This window comes from Tachypleus tridentatus, chromosome 3 (genome assembly GCF_004210375.1).
Source record: "Tachypleus tridentatus isolate NWPU-2018 chromosome 3, ASM421037v1, whole genome shotgun sequence".
Lineage (NCBI taxonomy): Eukaryota > Metazoa > Arthropoda > Merostomata > Xiphosura > Limulidae > Tachypleus > Tachypleus tridentatus.
Window position 1 is genome coordinate 206272 of NC_134827.1, and position 16141 is coordinate 222412.

The 16141-nt window shown below is 33.3% G+C and overlaps 1 pseudogene; it reads left to right on the plus strand.

The window, feature by feature from the left end:
- The first annotated feature begins 284 nt into the window (after window positions 1-284).
- The window catches only part of LOC143247895 (calcitonin gene-related peptide type 1 receptor-like), a 24900-nt pseudogene continuing 9043 nt past the window's right edge, over window positions 285-16141 (plus strand).

A 16141-nucleotide genomic window follows, 5' to 3' on the forward strand; every position in this document is an offset into this window, starting at 1 on the left:
TTAAAAATTATTCCAATTTTGCATCTGGTCTCTAACTCCTATGATGAGCCAGTGGAGGCTTTCATTTGTTTGTTTCTTTTGAATTTCGCGCAAAGTTACTCGAGGGCTATCTGCGATAGCCATTCCTAATCTTGCAGTATAAGACTAGAGGGAAGGCAGCTAGTCATCACCACCCACCGCCAAGTCTTGGGCTACACTTTTACCAACGAATAGGGGGGGATTGACCGTCTCATTATAACACCCCCACAGCTGAAAGGGCGAGCATGGTTGATACAGAACCCATAATGAAGCACCTTCCAACAGGTACAGTTTTTCTTGTTATCAGGGATTTCTTCGATGGGTTTGCCTCTTTTATCATTTCATATCTTTCTTATAGAATATTATAGAATGTCAGTAGGTTCCGGAAGACCCTGGATTAAGCTCCGTTACGTTATGAATCGATACAAATTATGTTTAGCCAATTATTTTTCCGGCTTATATAGTCCCTTGAAGTTTAAAACCTAAGGTGCATATTATGTATGAAAACGCAAAATATTAAATATCATTAAAGTTTTGTATAGTAATCTAGTCTGTATTTTTCACAGGGCTATATTGTGGTGCTATCTGGGATGGTTTTTATTGCTGGCCACCGACGTCCGCTGGACAGATTATTTCCAAAACTTGTGAATCTATTTTTGCGAGCTACCATCTAAATTTACACTCTAAAACTTTTGGACAAGGTAGGGCCCAAAGGTTTGTTGTTGTTTTTTTTTCTAATTGCATTTATTGTATTATTTTAATGTATTTTTAAATAACCACTTCGGAAGTCCAAATAATTTCGTTTGACAATGTTATAATATTTAATTTATGGTTTAATCATAACTTACTTATTTCAACATATTCTTGCATGTAACTTTCAGGTTATTTTAAAACTTTTATTGGGTTAATTAGGCTTCGTAGCACAGAAAATGTTGAGTAGTTAAGCTTTATTGTTGCTGCTACCAATAAATACTCGCTTCCACTTTGGGGCTAAAATATCCCTCATAATTAACATAGGTCCACATGTACCGATTATATTTCTCTATAATCCCTATCTACTTTTATAGCTACCCTAACGATAAGTCCGCATCAGAAAATAAACTCCATTTGGCCACACTAGTTTGAAAGTGGGGTATACATACTTTGAGACATAGCACATCCTGGGTACCGACAGAGACAGAATCACACACCCTGATTTAGGTTTAGCGATCCTGAGTACATACTACAGACACTCTTAGTGCCTGGGCGACCTGCTGGATTCGTTTTACCACTTCTTATGTATCCCTTGTTAGGAGGCTACGTCATATTGATAAGGACACACATACACATCCAGGCTATTACGAGTCCACCTGCGATGTTTAATTTTGTTAGCTCCAAAACTGTGTAAACAAGCTTGCAAATAAAAAATCTAATTCACAAATAAATTCGCGCACATCTCGAATTCTCATGTGGTAGTTTACTGAGTTTTAAATGTTTTTTTATGATATTTTGTTCAATTAACCAATCAAGAAACCTCATATCTCTGCGACGATGAATAACGAAAGTAAATATTTTATGAGTTATTAGTATCAATGATTGATTTAAATATATAATTTGAGACAACATTAACAAATGAATCAGTGTTTGTTGTTTTACATTTAATTAATCACGTGCCCTCGGGTAGTACAGCGGTAAGTCTACGGATTTACAACGCTAATATCAGGGGTTCGATTCCCCTCGGTGGGCACAGCAGATAGCCCGATGTGGCTTTGCTGTAAGAAAAAACACAAACACACTTAATCACGTAAATATATTTTGAAATAAATCTAAATTCAATTACACGAAGCTAGCTGAGACTTTCTTATCACATTAAACTATTTTTCATAATTTTCTAACTTAATATACAATCAGACTGAAGACAGAAGAGCCAATAAATCAGAAGTAAAACTATTCAGAGAACATACATTTATGATAGGGTTTTTGTTTTTAGTTTAAATCTTTAATTTCTAAAAATTGAACGAAAACAAAATATTTATTATAAGGTTCGGAACATTGTACGCGGATAATTCTTTTTTATGAGAAATAAAAAAAGTTAATTTACTAGATTTTCTGAAATAAAAGTAAATATTAAATTTAAGAAAAAAATTACTGTTACAGAAAAAGCTTATCGAGTTTGCCGAGAAAATGGAACATGGTTATGGGGAAACTGGACAAATTATACCGAGTGTGTGGGCCTTCTCTCCACGGTAAGTGATGTCAAACGAGGATACAGTCTAAAGTTAACCTTTGTTTCGATTTTAATCAATATAAATACAACGTTACTGTCTGTACGTTCACATAACTACGTCGTTCCCTCTTGATGGATCTCCACCAAAACTAACATGCGGAGTTTCAGTTTTCTATTTTGCGTTTAACGACTTTTATGAGCATCTTTGCGTTTCTATCACAAACTTCGTTCCCTGAAGATGGATCTTGACCAAATTTGGTATGGAAGATCATTGGATCCATGCAGAGATCCAAAGAAAGTTGTGATTTTACATTTTGTGTTTTGCATTTTTGTGGTAGTTTTTTGCGTTCTTTTACAGTTACATACACTGCTGGCCAAAATCTTAAGGCCAATAAACATAAAGAAAAAATATGCATTTTGCGTTCTTAGATTCAATCATTTATCTTAGTAGAGCTTCGAAAAATGAAAATAAGAAAAGGGAAAATAAAAATAAAAGCTTTTTCAGCATTTAATAAGGAAAATGTAACACTATGAAATTAGCCTAAATACAAGCTGGTCAAAAGTTTAAGACCATACTTAAACGAAGCGTTAATCGGTAAACACGTAACGAAATTTAGTCATTTGTGTTCAAGCATTAACATTGTCAACATCTCCCACTGATATCTCCTGTGTTATATTGGGTAAAAACATGGCAAAGTCTAAAAAGCTAACAGAGTTTGAACGTGGCAGAAATGTCGAGCTGCAAAAGCAAGGTCTCTCTCAACGTGCCATCGCTGATGAAATTGGAAGTAGTAAAACCGCTGTTGCAAATTTCTAAAAAGACCCTGAGGAATATGGAACGAGAATTTCAAATGGTCGGCCCAAGAAAATTTCGCCGGCGTTGAGCAGAAGGATTCGACGGGTTGTCCGGCAAGACACCAGCCGATCGTCAAATCAGATTAAGGCTCTTACGGACGCAGAATACAGCTCAAAAACAGTAAGACGGCATCTACGACAAAAAAGCTTTAAAAACCGTAAACGTCTTCAAAGGCCACGCCTCTTTCCACACCACGAAACAGCTCGGTTAAAATTTGCTAAAAGCACCAAGTATGGGCCGTAGAAAAGTGGACGAAGGATTCGTTCTCTGATGAAAAAATTTAACCTTGATGGTTCAGATGGCTTCCAACGTTATGAGGTTCCAAGGTTCCATCATGATCTAGGGTGCTTTCTCCTTCCAATGAACAATGGAGCTTCAGGTTATACATAGGCATCAAACGGCAGCTGGCTGCATTGGTATGTTGCAGAGAACATCCTTATTAACTGAAGGCTCTCGCTTGTGTGGAAATGACTGGATCTTCAGAAGGACAACGCTGCAATCTACAATGCCCGCAGGACAAAGGACTTTTTCATGGCGAACAACATGGTTCTTTTGGACCATCCAACGTGTTCGCCCGTACGGAAGGAACCCCATTGAAAATGTTTGGGGTGGATGGCAAGGGAAGTGTATAGAATGAACGTCAATTCCAAATAGTGCATGATCTTCATGAAGCTATCTTCACCTCTTGGAATAACATTCCAGCCAGCCTTCTGCAAACGCATATATTGACCATGCGAAAGAGAATGTTTGCAGTTATTTGCAATGACGTCCGAGCAACTCACTACTGAGACCTCTTGTTGGGCATTTCCTACCTTATTTAGGACTTCTTTTTGGTATGGTATTAAACTTTTGACCAGCTAGTATTTAGACTAATTTCATAGTGTTCTCATTTTCCCTATTAAATGCTGAAAAAGTTTTTTATTTTTATTTTCCCTTTTCTTATTTTCATCTTTCGAAGCTCTACTCAAATAAGTGGTTGAGTGTACCAACGCAAAATGCATATTTTTCTTTATTTTCATTGGCCTTAAGATTTTGGCCAGCAGTGTATAAGCGAAGCAATTCTTAATGTCCTCAGATAACTTTTCATTAATCACGAATTTCCATAACTTCCGTCCAGTGTACTCCAGCTAGTACAACAATGAAGACATTCCACTTGTCTCACAGAAAAATTTTGGGTAATGATTCGGTTAATTGTGTTTTGTTTTTTTTGTTTTCCAAATCATATAACTAAGCATGTGTTTTGTTGTTTGTCATTTTTTTGTAATTCATATAACTAACCATGTGTTTTGTTGTTTGTCATTTTTTTGTAATTCATATAACTAAGCATGTGTTTTGTTGTTTGTCATTTTTTTGTAATTCATATAACTAACCATGTGTTTTGTTGTTTGTCATTTTTTTGTAATTCATATAACTAACCATGTGTTTTGTTATTTGTCAGTTTTTTTTTTGTAATTCATATAATAACCATAATTTCATAAAATATTTTTTATTTAACTACAGTTTGTTCCTTAATGACAAAATATTTTTGTTTCACAAAACTATCAGTTACTCTCATTGTGTGTGTATATATATATATATATATATATACGTTAAAAACTTCTTTTCTACCACGGATGAAATTAAAAAAGAGAATATGTGACGTAAAAACTTAATGATTTCCTTGATTATCCTTATATAACCCTCTGCTGTGAAATGCAGTTTCGCTTATTAATCAGTTTGAGACAGCAAAGAAAAGACATATCATTAGGCCTCTTATGATGGTGAAATGTGTTTATATCTATGGTGTTTGGCTTCACCAAGTAATAACCTGAACTAATTTTGGTATGTGAATAAATTTGTGACATTTCGTCGAATACGTTATTGAATATTATATAACGAAAATAAATATGTGCCACGCGCACACACACACATATGTACAATAATTAAATAGCTGATCCGTAGTGTTATAACATTATTCACAAACCTAAATTAATTTAATATGAAGTTATACGGTCTAAAACCCCCGTAAAGATCAATGTATCTGTTATATTTGGAACAACTGTTCTAGCAAGAAGCAATAACTTTAATAGGTTTTCTACTTTCTAAAGATAAAGGTTTTGTAATGTCATTACTGATACAGGAACGAGATACGAAAAAACTTTTTCCAGATTATCTTTTGAGTTGATTATCGTACACAAGTAAAGCTAAGAAAGGATTATATACGATTAAAGCCGACACGATCATTTGTTACTAGTTTAGGAGTCACGTGGCACTAAACAATTTATGGTTGCAGAGTAATTTAATTCACCTGTGTATGACGTTCGATCTGCTGGAATGTTCTCTTCTAACAATATATTTTAATAATAGTTTCATAGCGATCCCAAATCTATAATCGCTTACATTTTTTAGTTTTATACTGTAAACTAAAGAATGGTTAAAAATTTTAAAATCAAAATCAGATTTTATATAACCCAAAGTTCTGACATCAATAAACTGACTAAATGTATCCGCAAGTTAAAATTACTGATACGAATCGTTTTTACGACAACTCACTTTGCGTTAATACCTTAAAATAAATTCAACCACCAATGTAACTAAAATCGTGGTTGTGAGTGAAAGTCAGTTTTTAAATGAACACAAACATTCAGTCATCATCTACAATATCACCGCACAATCATACGAATACGTATATATAAATATATATACATATGTACATTGAATTATATAATTACACACCTACATATCAAAAGCAATCACGTAAGCTTAAAGACTAGAGACGATAATCGAATAACTGATTTATTTAGCTATTTCAAATACGTAAGTGAAGAACAAGCAGTAATTACAGTAGGCTGTAAACATTTACCTGATACATGAGCTAGTTGTATATTATCATGACGTAATCATTGTTTTTTTTTAAACACTTTATTTTTTCTCTTTTGTGGTTTTGTGAAAACAAAATAAATATATTCAACCGGCTTAAGAATAAAGTATAAACACATTATCTGATTAACTGAACATAGTATCTAGATCACTACAACATTAAATATTGAAAACAACTATTGGAGATAAATTATAAACACATTATCTGATTAACTGAACATAGTATCTAGATAACTGCATCATTAAATATTGAAAACAGCTATTGGAGATAAATTATAAACACATTATCTGATTAGAACAGTATCTAGATCACTGTACACACAGTATCTAACTAATTCAATTACAATGTAGTTTAATATATAATTGAAAACAGTTAAAAATGTTAAAATAAAACAAATGATCGAAATCTCCAGGATCAAAACATATTGAATAATCTCGAATTAATATCCTGATAATATCCACCTCATATGTGGAAAACGATGCTATTTTAACATTTTTCTTATTAATTTTAACTTTTTTTAAATATATGCCTAAATGTTTCAACATGGAGGAGCGTTCTTTTATAAAAGGCCCGGCATGGCCAAGCGTGTTAAGGCGTGCGAATCGTAATCTGAGGGTCGCGGGTTCGCATTCCCGTCACGCGCCGAACATGCTCGCCCTCCCAGCCGTGGGGGCGTTATAATGTGACGGTCAATCCCACTTTTCGTTGGTAAAAGAGTGGCCCAAGAGTTGACGGTGGGTGGTGCTGCCTTCACTCTAGTCTTACACTGCTAAATTAGGGAGGGCTAGCACAGATAGCCCTCAAGTAGCTTTGTGCGAAATTCCAAAACAAACAAACAAAAAAGTTTTTTTCTTTTAGCTTTGTTATCTTTTGATATTTCTAAGTTTTAGGTATCAGCGTATATTAGCTACAATTTATTGACGAAAACTTTGACAACGTCTCAGGATAAGTAATTACAGCAAAGAATGCTAAATTAAAAACGTAGACTTTCAGATAAGAGTAAATAAAAAATTGTTTTTAATTCTTTACTTAATCTAAGCGCTTTCGTCTAAGATGGACTCTTCAGTTTTTACACTATTTAGTGTAAAACTTTGTATTATGAACACAAACTATGGTTAGCCTTTACGCGTGACGTTAAGGTCTAACGGGCGCAAAATAATATATATAAAGGAAAGTGATTTTTTTCTTTTTGTTTCTTTCTTCAGCATATGTTTGTAAAGTAATTGCGATCTGGGGCTACTGTATGACTGTTTTCTTCTAACCAAACTAACCGACGTTTAATAAGCCTCTTAAGACTATTTGAAGTTTACCAAGAAAGCTTTTCAAATAAAAAGAGAAATATATGTAATAAAAGGGGAGTGAAGTTAAACATTGCTTTTTGTCTAATGAAAATGTTTATCTTGTGTTATGATCCACCTGTAATAATGATTGAGATATTAAATATTTCGATAGAACTATCATTATTGTTTATTCTATTATATTTTAAAATAGAAACGTTTATATTATCATTCAGAGAATAGCGAATTATTAATAATGAGGGAATGAAACTTAGCAATCCAGATAAGATTATTAGATGGCTAAATAATACTGTCTGTTTGGTTGTTTCTTAAACGTAAGTTCTGAATGTTTTATGTTTGTTTATTTTGAATTTTCGCGCAAAGCTACTCCAGGGATATCTACGCTAGCCGTCCCTAATTTAGCAGAGTAAAACTAGAAGGAAGGCAGGTAGTCATCACCACCCACCGCCAACTCTTGAGCTAGTCTTTTACCAACGAATAGTGGGATTGACCGTCACATTATAACGCCCCCACGACTAAAAGAGCGAGCATGTTTGGTGCGACCGGGATTCGAACCCGCGACTCTCGGATTACGAGTCGAACGTCTTAACACACTTGGCCATGTCGGGCCGGGAATGTTTTTTACTTTTTCAAAAAAAACTTTTATATATGGGTGAAATGATGTTTTTTATTAAATAATATTGTTATATTTTTGAAACAGGAAACAACGACAAATCCACTTGCTGTTGGTTACATACTTTTCTTTGGTTCCGCTGTATCACTCTTGGCCCTGGTGGTAACATTATTCATTTTCAGCTATTTTAAGTAAGTATTTGTGCTATTTTTTGTTTGTTTGTTGCTTATATCTCTAATCACGTCCACAGAGGGCGCTACACCATAAATCATTAAATCAAATAGACATGACTGTCGTCTCAGTGTAAAAACAGTGTCGAACGAAGAACAGGGAAGGTGGTTTTAAGAAGTACAGGTATACAAATTACTGGATAAATAGAAACTTGAAATTTCCTCAACTAAACTGTGTGTAAGGCAGCATTTAAACAATTGCCATACGTAATAACAATGTATACAAAGTTTGTGAATTTTATTCATGTAATGAAAAAAATTAAATCATTTTACTTAAAAGCTAGCTTAACTGTTTAAACTTTTAAATTAATGTCAGAGAAAAACAGAAATGGTCTACATTATCGTGTCTTGTTACATAAAACAACACTGCGCCGAGATTAATTGTGTCTCATTTTAAATGCAATAAACATCAATGCTAGCTTGAATTATATGAAAAACGAACATTGTAATACTTGATTTATGCTACTTATGAGGGTTTTGCTAAATCATGAGAACGTATAAGCTGAAACATTTCTACGAGAGTTATGAAATTCACTGACACTGCATTCATAGACGTGTAACTTTCATGACTCCAGAATAGATCCAAGAAAAGTTCTTTCCTAGAATTCGATGAAGTAAACAAAGTAGTAATATTATAATAAACTTAATGGATTTAACTATCACAAATTAGCTTTCTTTAAAATGAATATTTTTTTTAACCATTCTCATATGTTAATATATTTTAATATAGGTAACTATTCCAATAACTCATTGTAATTAAAACTGATGAAATGTTTTGTTATCTCACTGACTGTTGACAAATGTTTGTGGTTAACGTCAGCAGTTGTTCAAAAAAAAAGACCTCCAATGATGTTATCTCTTAGGGTTATATTGAAAACAACACGAAATGTTTTCTCATGAATAAAGAATTCTTAAACTCATCTCTTGATAAATAATCACAGGGAAACTCTACAAGACGTTGTTTTATATATTTGTTGTGTCCACTCTGGTTTATACGTGGCTTCTTTGGCAAAAAAGATTTTTTAATCCATTTTAAATTAGTTACACTTGGATTACTTTAGGTTACTTATGTATGACTCCATAAAGGTGTACGATAAGGTTTATCTCCGTACCCACAGACCACAAGACATACACACACACACTCGAGTTTTATGCGTCTATATACACACGAATTATAGTTTGCAATTATTACACCCTGTTTTTAGATATATTCTATGTAAATTAGAGTATATATGATTATTATGTTTACAAACCTTTGATATTCCCTTCTCTACAAAAACGACTGGAAACAAAAAATTGGTCCCACGTAATGTGAGCGAAACGTAGTATTGTTATACTCAGACAGGAATAAGAAACGTCAGAAATTGGATAAAAGTGTTCTCAAAGGACAGCAAACTTCACTTTAGCAGAACATATATTATTTCTTCACTTAGGTGTAGTTTGGTGTGAATTTTACGCAAAAGCTACACGAGGGCTATCTACGCTAACCGTCCCTAATTTAACAATGTAAGACTACAAGGAAGGCATTTATTCATCACCATCTACCGCCAATTCTTGGGATACTCTTTTACCAACAAATAGTGGGATTGACTGCACATTATAACGCTCCCACGGCTTAAAAAGGGGTGAACAAGTTTGACGTGACGGAGATTCGAATCCACAGCCCTCAGATTACGTGTGGAGCACCCTCACCACATGGCCATGCCACGTAACTAGAATAAGGAGTCATGAAACAACTCTGACAAAAGTATCAAAACCACTTTAAAAACGACACAAAGATAGAATAAAACAATTAATAAGAATTAACTGATTTGTGTTTATATCATGAAATTTATAATTTTATTTTTAAAACTCCAGCACAATGTTTTATGTTAACACTATCTAAACAGAGCAGTAATAATACACTATCTAAACAAAGCAGTAATAATACACTATCTAAACAGAGCAATAATAAATTCGGTAGTTTCTTACCAGCTAATCTCTCGTCACCCAAAAACAAAGTTAAACACATTTAAATCACAAAGTTTCTGATAGAGAGCCTTTTCTCTCTCCTTCGTTTCTCATATTTATCTTACAGTTAACTAGCTGGCTGATATTAACAAAGTGAATGGTTAAGAATTTGGTATTTTTATAATTTTAAAATAAAAATCGCCAGCTATAACCATTACGTCTCCTAACAATTTTGTCACTTTTATGTAGAAACTTTCAAAGACAGCCTGTACAGAGAAAGATCCTATCCAGACTAAGATGTCATGGAACAGTCTTTCCCAGACAAACCAGAATTCCTAGCTCCTCACATACCCTAGCGAGGAGGAGCATCTACTATGCCCATTGCTTCCAATCTCTAACTCATTCTAATATTATACTAATTAACCTGTTATACCCCCCTCAAGTGGCACAGCGGCATGTCTGCGGGCTTACAATGCTAGGAAGCGGTTTTCAGTACCTGTGGTGGGCAGTGCACAGATGCCCATCGTGTAGCTTTTGTTAACTTAACTACAAAAAAAAAACCTTTCCCTTTATAAATATCCTCCAACTAAGCCTACTAACAAACAATCACCCTGAGGGAGTTCTACCCTACATTCTTCAAATATGTAGTATGATACCTTTCGCTGTTCTCTCATATTTAACCACCGAAAGCACCTTGTTCTGTGTCTGTTTATCCGAGAGATTTTCTCCTTTCAAAGCATAATGTTTGGTTAATATACTCATAGTACCATAGTCGTTGATGTTCTACTGACAAACCGAAGTTTATCCTAAACTTATATATATGTCTTGTTTACGCAGGCACGTTTGTAACAGCGAAGATTATACGTATTGTCTTACGACATTGTTTTCCTGTATCCATACAATCTTAACGACGAATGTTCTCTTTCAACGTCGAATTATCTAAACTACTCTCCATTTGTTTACATAGAAACCAAAGGCGCGAAAACAGTTCCACGTGCAGTTTAATCGTGACTTAAATTTACACGAATTCACCATTAAAAGTGCGTGTTTTGAAACGTATTTGCACTTTCACAGTAGATATCGTTACTGGTATATCTAAAACAGGATAAAAAGGTAAGCATAAGATACCAGAAACTAAGGGGATACCTAATTCAGCAACAGGAACAGTTAATAAGTTAATTAATTCTGTGCTTACTTTGATATTAAAATGCTCAGTGCATACTTCTCGGCAATAGAACAGAAAGATAAGATGTCTGTTCTGTCTATGTTAATAAATATCACCATTCTTTTTGTCTGTTCCGTCTGTGTTAATAAATATCACCATTCTTTTTTTCTGTTCTGTGTATGTTAATAAATATCACCATTCTTTTGTCTGTTTTGTCTATGCAAATAAATATCACCAATCTTTTTGTCTGTTATGTCTATATTAATAAATATCACCATTCTTTTTGTCTGTTCTGTCTATGTTAATATCACCATTCTTTTTGTCTGTTCTGTTTATGTTAATAAATATCACCATTCTTTTTTGTCTGTTCTGTCTATGTTAATAAATATCACCATTCTTTTTTGTCTGTTCTTGTCTATGCAAATAAATATCACCATTCTTTTTTTGTCCGTTCTGTTGTATGTTAATAAATATCACCATTCTTTTTGTCTGTTCTGTCTATGTTAATAAATATCACCATTCTTTTTTCTCTGTTCTGTCTATGTTAATAAATATCACCATTCTTTTTGTCCTGTTCTGTTTATGTTAATAAATATCACCATTCTTTTTGTCTGTTCTGTCTATGTTAATAAATATCACCATTCTTTTTTGTCTGTTCTGTTTATGTTAATAAACATCACCATTCTTCTTTTGTCTGTTCTGTCTATGTTAATAAACATCACCATTCTTTTTGTCTGTTCTGTCTATGTTAATAAATATCACCATTCTTTTTTGTCTGTTCTGTCTATGTTAATAAATATCACCATTCTTTTTTGTCCGTTCTGTCTATGTTAATAAATATCACCATTCTTTTTGTCCGTTCTGTCTATGTTAATAAATATCACCATTCTTTTGTCCGTTCTGTCTATGTTAATAAATCATTCTTCATTCTTTTTTGTCTGTTCTGTCTATGTTAATAAATATCACCATTCTTTTTGTCTATGAATCTGTTTCCGAGGCAAATTATCAAACATTTTATGTATTTTTTATTAAGACGATTGATATTGTCAAGGTTTTGTTTCTGTTAGTCGACGGTTGTTTTAATAACAATAAGTGACAATTTACCAGGAAAATTAATGTATAATCATATACACCAATAACGCTAAAATCGGTTTCTATACCCATTTTATTGTCTGTTTAACTACAAAAAAGAAAGAAACAGTATTGTGTTTTTTATAACAAAGACGTATTAGGTTATCTGCTGTGTTTGGTTTGTTTTAAATTTCGCGCAAAGCTACAAGAGGGCTATCTGCGCTAGCCGTCCATAATTTAGCAGTGTAAGACTAGAAGGAGGAAGGCAGCTAGTCATCACCACCCACCGCCAACTCTTGCTAATCTTTAACAACAAATAGTGGGATTGACTGCCACATTATAGTGCCCTCTCCACTGAAAGGGTGAGCATGTTTAGTGTGACGGGAATTCAGACCCGCGACACTCAGATTACGAGTCGAATGCCTTAACCACCTAGTCATGCCAGGCCTATCTACTGTGTTGATCTAGTGAAATCAAACCCGTGATTTTAGCGTCGTAAATATGTAGACTTGCCGTTGTCGTACTATAGCACGAAAACAAATGGAAATGTCATAATATTAATATAGCCTAAAAGGTAAACAAACAATAACAGGTTAAAATAAACAGAAGTAGTTGATGATATAGATAACAAAATGTTTTGTAATGTCACAGCAGACAGGGTGGAAACTTAACTATAACTTAGCCGAATTAACAAATATTTAATTATGACAGAACAAACAATATGAACTTTAATCACAGTTTAGTTGAAAAAATAACTACCAAAATTGTAAGAATCCAAAATATGCGCATATCGTGAACTAAATGACAATACACTTAATGTCATTAAATAGTTAGACAAAATAAACAGTTCCTACTATCGTGGAACACGCAGTGAAGGTTGGATGATAATAATATAATTGACAAAATAAAGACTTATATTGAATTTAGAATTATTTCATTATTGGCGGAAACAATTGAATTAAGTAAACACCATGAACATCAAAGAACGCTATAGCAGACAAGGTGAACATTTCATTAATCTATAACTTTTAGAAACGTACTTAATTGTATCACTTCAAACAGGATTAACTCTCATAACGTATACTGATAAATGATTATTTAAATGTGTTACAGAAGGAGAAAATCTATACCTTACTTTGATATATTAAATGTTTTGTTTGTAATGAAACACAAAGCTATCAAATGGGCTATCTGTATTGAAACCCGGATTCTAGAGCTGTGAGTTCGCAGACTTTGCCACTTGGATATCGTAGTAAATGGAGAGATCAACCAGTAGCTAATGCTTTATCAGATGGGTCTAAATTTGATTTTAACACATACTGTACGATTAACATTTAATCATATCTAAGTCCTGATAATATTTTGATTTCAGTTTTTATTTGAACTAGAATTACCACAGTTGTATATTTTTTCATAACTGGTTAATTTTTTTAAATTTTTTATAACCATTGTCGCGTTTCAGATCCTTACACTGTCAAAGGCTTCGCGCGCACCAAAACTTGGTGGTGGCTTTAATTGTACATTCTGCTTTGCTTCTTGTAATCTCTACCCCAGTGGTTCTGAAGGAGCCAGCGCCATCTTACAGAAATATCGTAAGTTACTATTCAATGATAATATGTCGATTATATGTGTTATTTTAAATTTATATACGTATTTAATTTGCAGAGATTAGGTTTTATAACTATTAAGAAATCCAAGCTTTCTGTAAACGTTTCTTGATAGTGACCGATTTGTAGCGCAAACGTTTCGTTTTTCTTTCACATTTAGGACTGGTTGTGTAAAACAATTCTTTCCGTCAAAATGTACGCAGCCATGGCTAGTATCAACTGGATGTTCGTGGAAGGATTGTTACTCCAATCGGATTACAATTTCCGTTTTCCAACAAGACCTTCCATTCACAGTTTATTACATCATTGGTTGGGGTATGATTTCAGTACATCTGCAAATGATAATCTTAATACTAAATAGACTTTACCACGTTTGTTTGCTTTTTTTTCTCCAAAATTTAACATAGCCCTAATTAATTTTTTAAAACTCGTTTGTTTATTGTTATTGTAAAACTTGACACTTCTCTTTGAATGATTATAAACATATTGATTATAAAATAATGCAGTTTTTCAGAACGTTTTAGTGTATTGTATTATTAACTTTTTACTGTATTGTTTTTAATTATATAAAATTTGTAAATAAAGAACACGTGATTTCAACTTGTGTTAAACGTATTACGTATTATATTAGTCTTAAATGTTTCTCTCTAGTATGTTTGAAATGATATATGTATGTGTACTAGGAATACTGCAGAACCACGATTAATAATTAAATAATTAATAATTAAAGTCGCCTCAATTTTAATGTGTTTTTTTTACATAACAAATAGATGGAGAAAAGTGTGGCCTAACTATATAATTTATTAAGCCTGTTGTTTTTATTTAAAAAAAAACATTTTTAAAATAACGTTTTTTGTTTGTCGTTTTTTTTTTCGGAAAGAAAATATCATTCTTTAAATATTAAGGATGAAGATGTGTACTTAATAGAGTATATGTTTGTGTCTGGATTGTTAGTACATTTATCATTACAGGTATCCCTACAATGTTCATAAGTACGTGGTGTTTAATCATGTCGCGTGTATTAAACACTATGTGTTGGGAGAACTACAGCACTTCTGATACGTTTGGATTTTGACAGGTCCAATGCTGACAGTTCTGTTCGTAAGTGTTTCATGTTTCTTAATTTTATTTTTACATGTTTTAACTTTCGTGATGACGATTAACCCACTGAGTGAAAAATTTATCTCAGAACGTGGGTACGGGTAATAACACTTTTACAAATGAAGCAGAGATAATGTTCTTGGGTCATTAACCCTGACTGACCTAGAGTCAAACCTTGTTCTCTGCTTTATAGTAGTAAAGGCCCGGCATAACCAAGCGTGTTAAGGCGTGCGACTCTAATCTGAGGGTCGCGGGCTTGCATCTCGGTTGCGCCAAACATGCTCGCCCTCCCAGCCGTGGGGCGTTATAATGTTACAGTCAATCCCACTATTCGTTGGTAAAAGAGTAGCCCAAGAGTTGGCGGTGTGTGGTGATGACTAGCTGCCTTCCCTCTAGTCTTACACTGCTAAATTAGGGACGGCTAGCACAGATAGCCCTCGAGGAGCTTTTTGCATGAAATTAAAACAAACAAACAAACAAATTATTAGTAAAAAAATAATACCCATACCAGCCGTTCTGAGATACATTTTACCTTTATATTTTTTATTTATATGTTTTATTTCCAAGTAAGAGTATTCTTAAAACACGGATAAAATGTTCATCAACTAAAAGCGATTATTTTATGTATCTTAAACTTCTTACACAGATTAAACTTAACAAAACAAAGACTTGTTTGTATTTTATTAATGATAGCTCTCACCAACCCAGATGCTTAGCGATAATTCTGAAAACTTGTAACTATAAAAACAGGATTTCGATACCTGTTTTAGGCTCAATTTGTTTTGGTAATGTTTACCTTTTAATTAATTTTGCATGTTCATATACTTTCGTATACGAAAATAGTAATTTATATTTTAATATAGTAATTGATATTTAGAATAGAAAACCTGGGTTTCCACAGTGGCTGAAAGCAGTAAACCTTGAACACTTATAACGCTAAAATCCGGTTTTCGTTCTCTAAAATCTCCACAGCACAGATAGCCCATTGTGTAGCTTTTACGTCACACAGCAATAACAACAAACAGACAAATATTTATGATTATTCGTATTCTTAACGCTTGGTTGTATGTGAAAAATGTAAACTTATACACCACCTACGACTATTTGAAAATTATACTGATTTTAAACCAATTAGTATCATGTTGTTGTTTTTAGTATTTAAATTT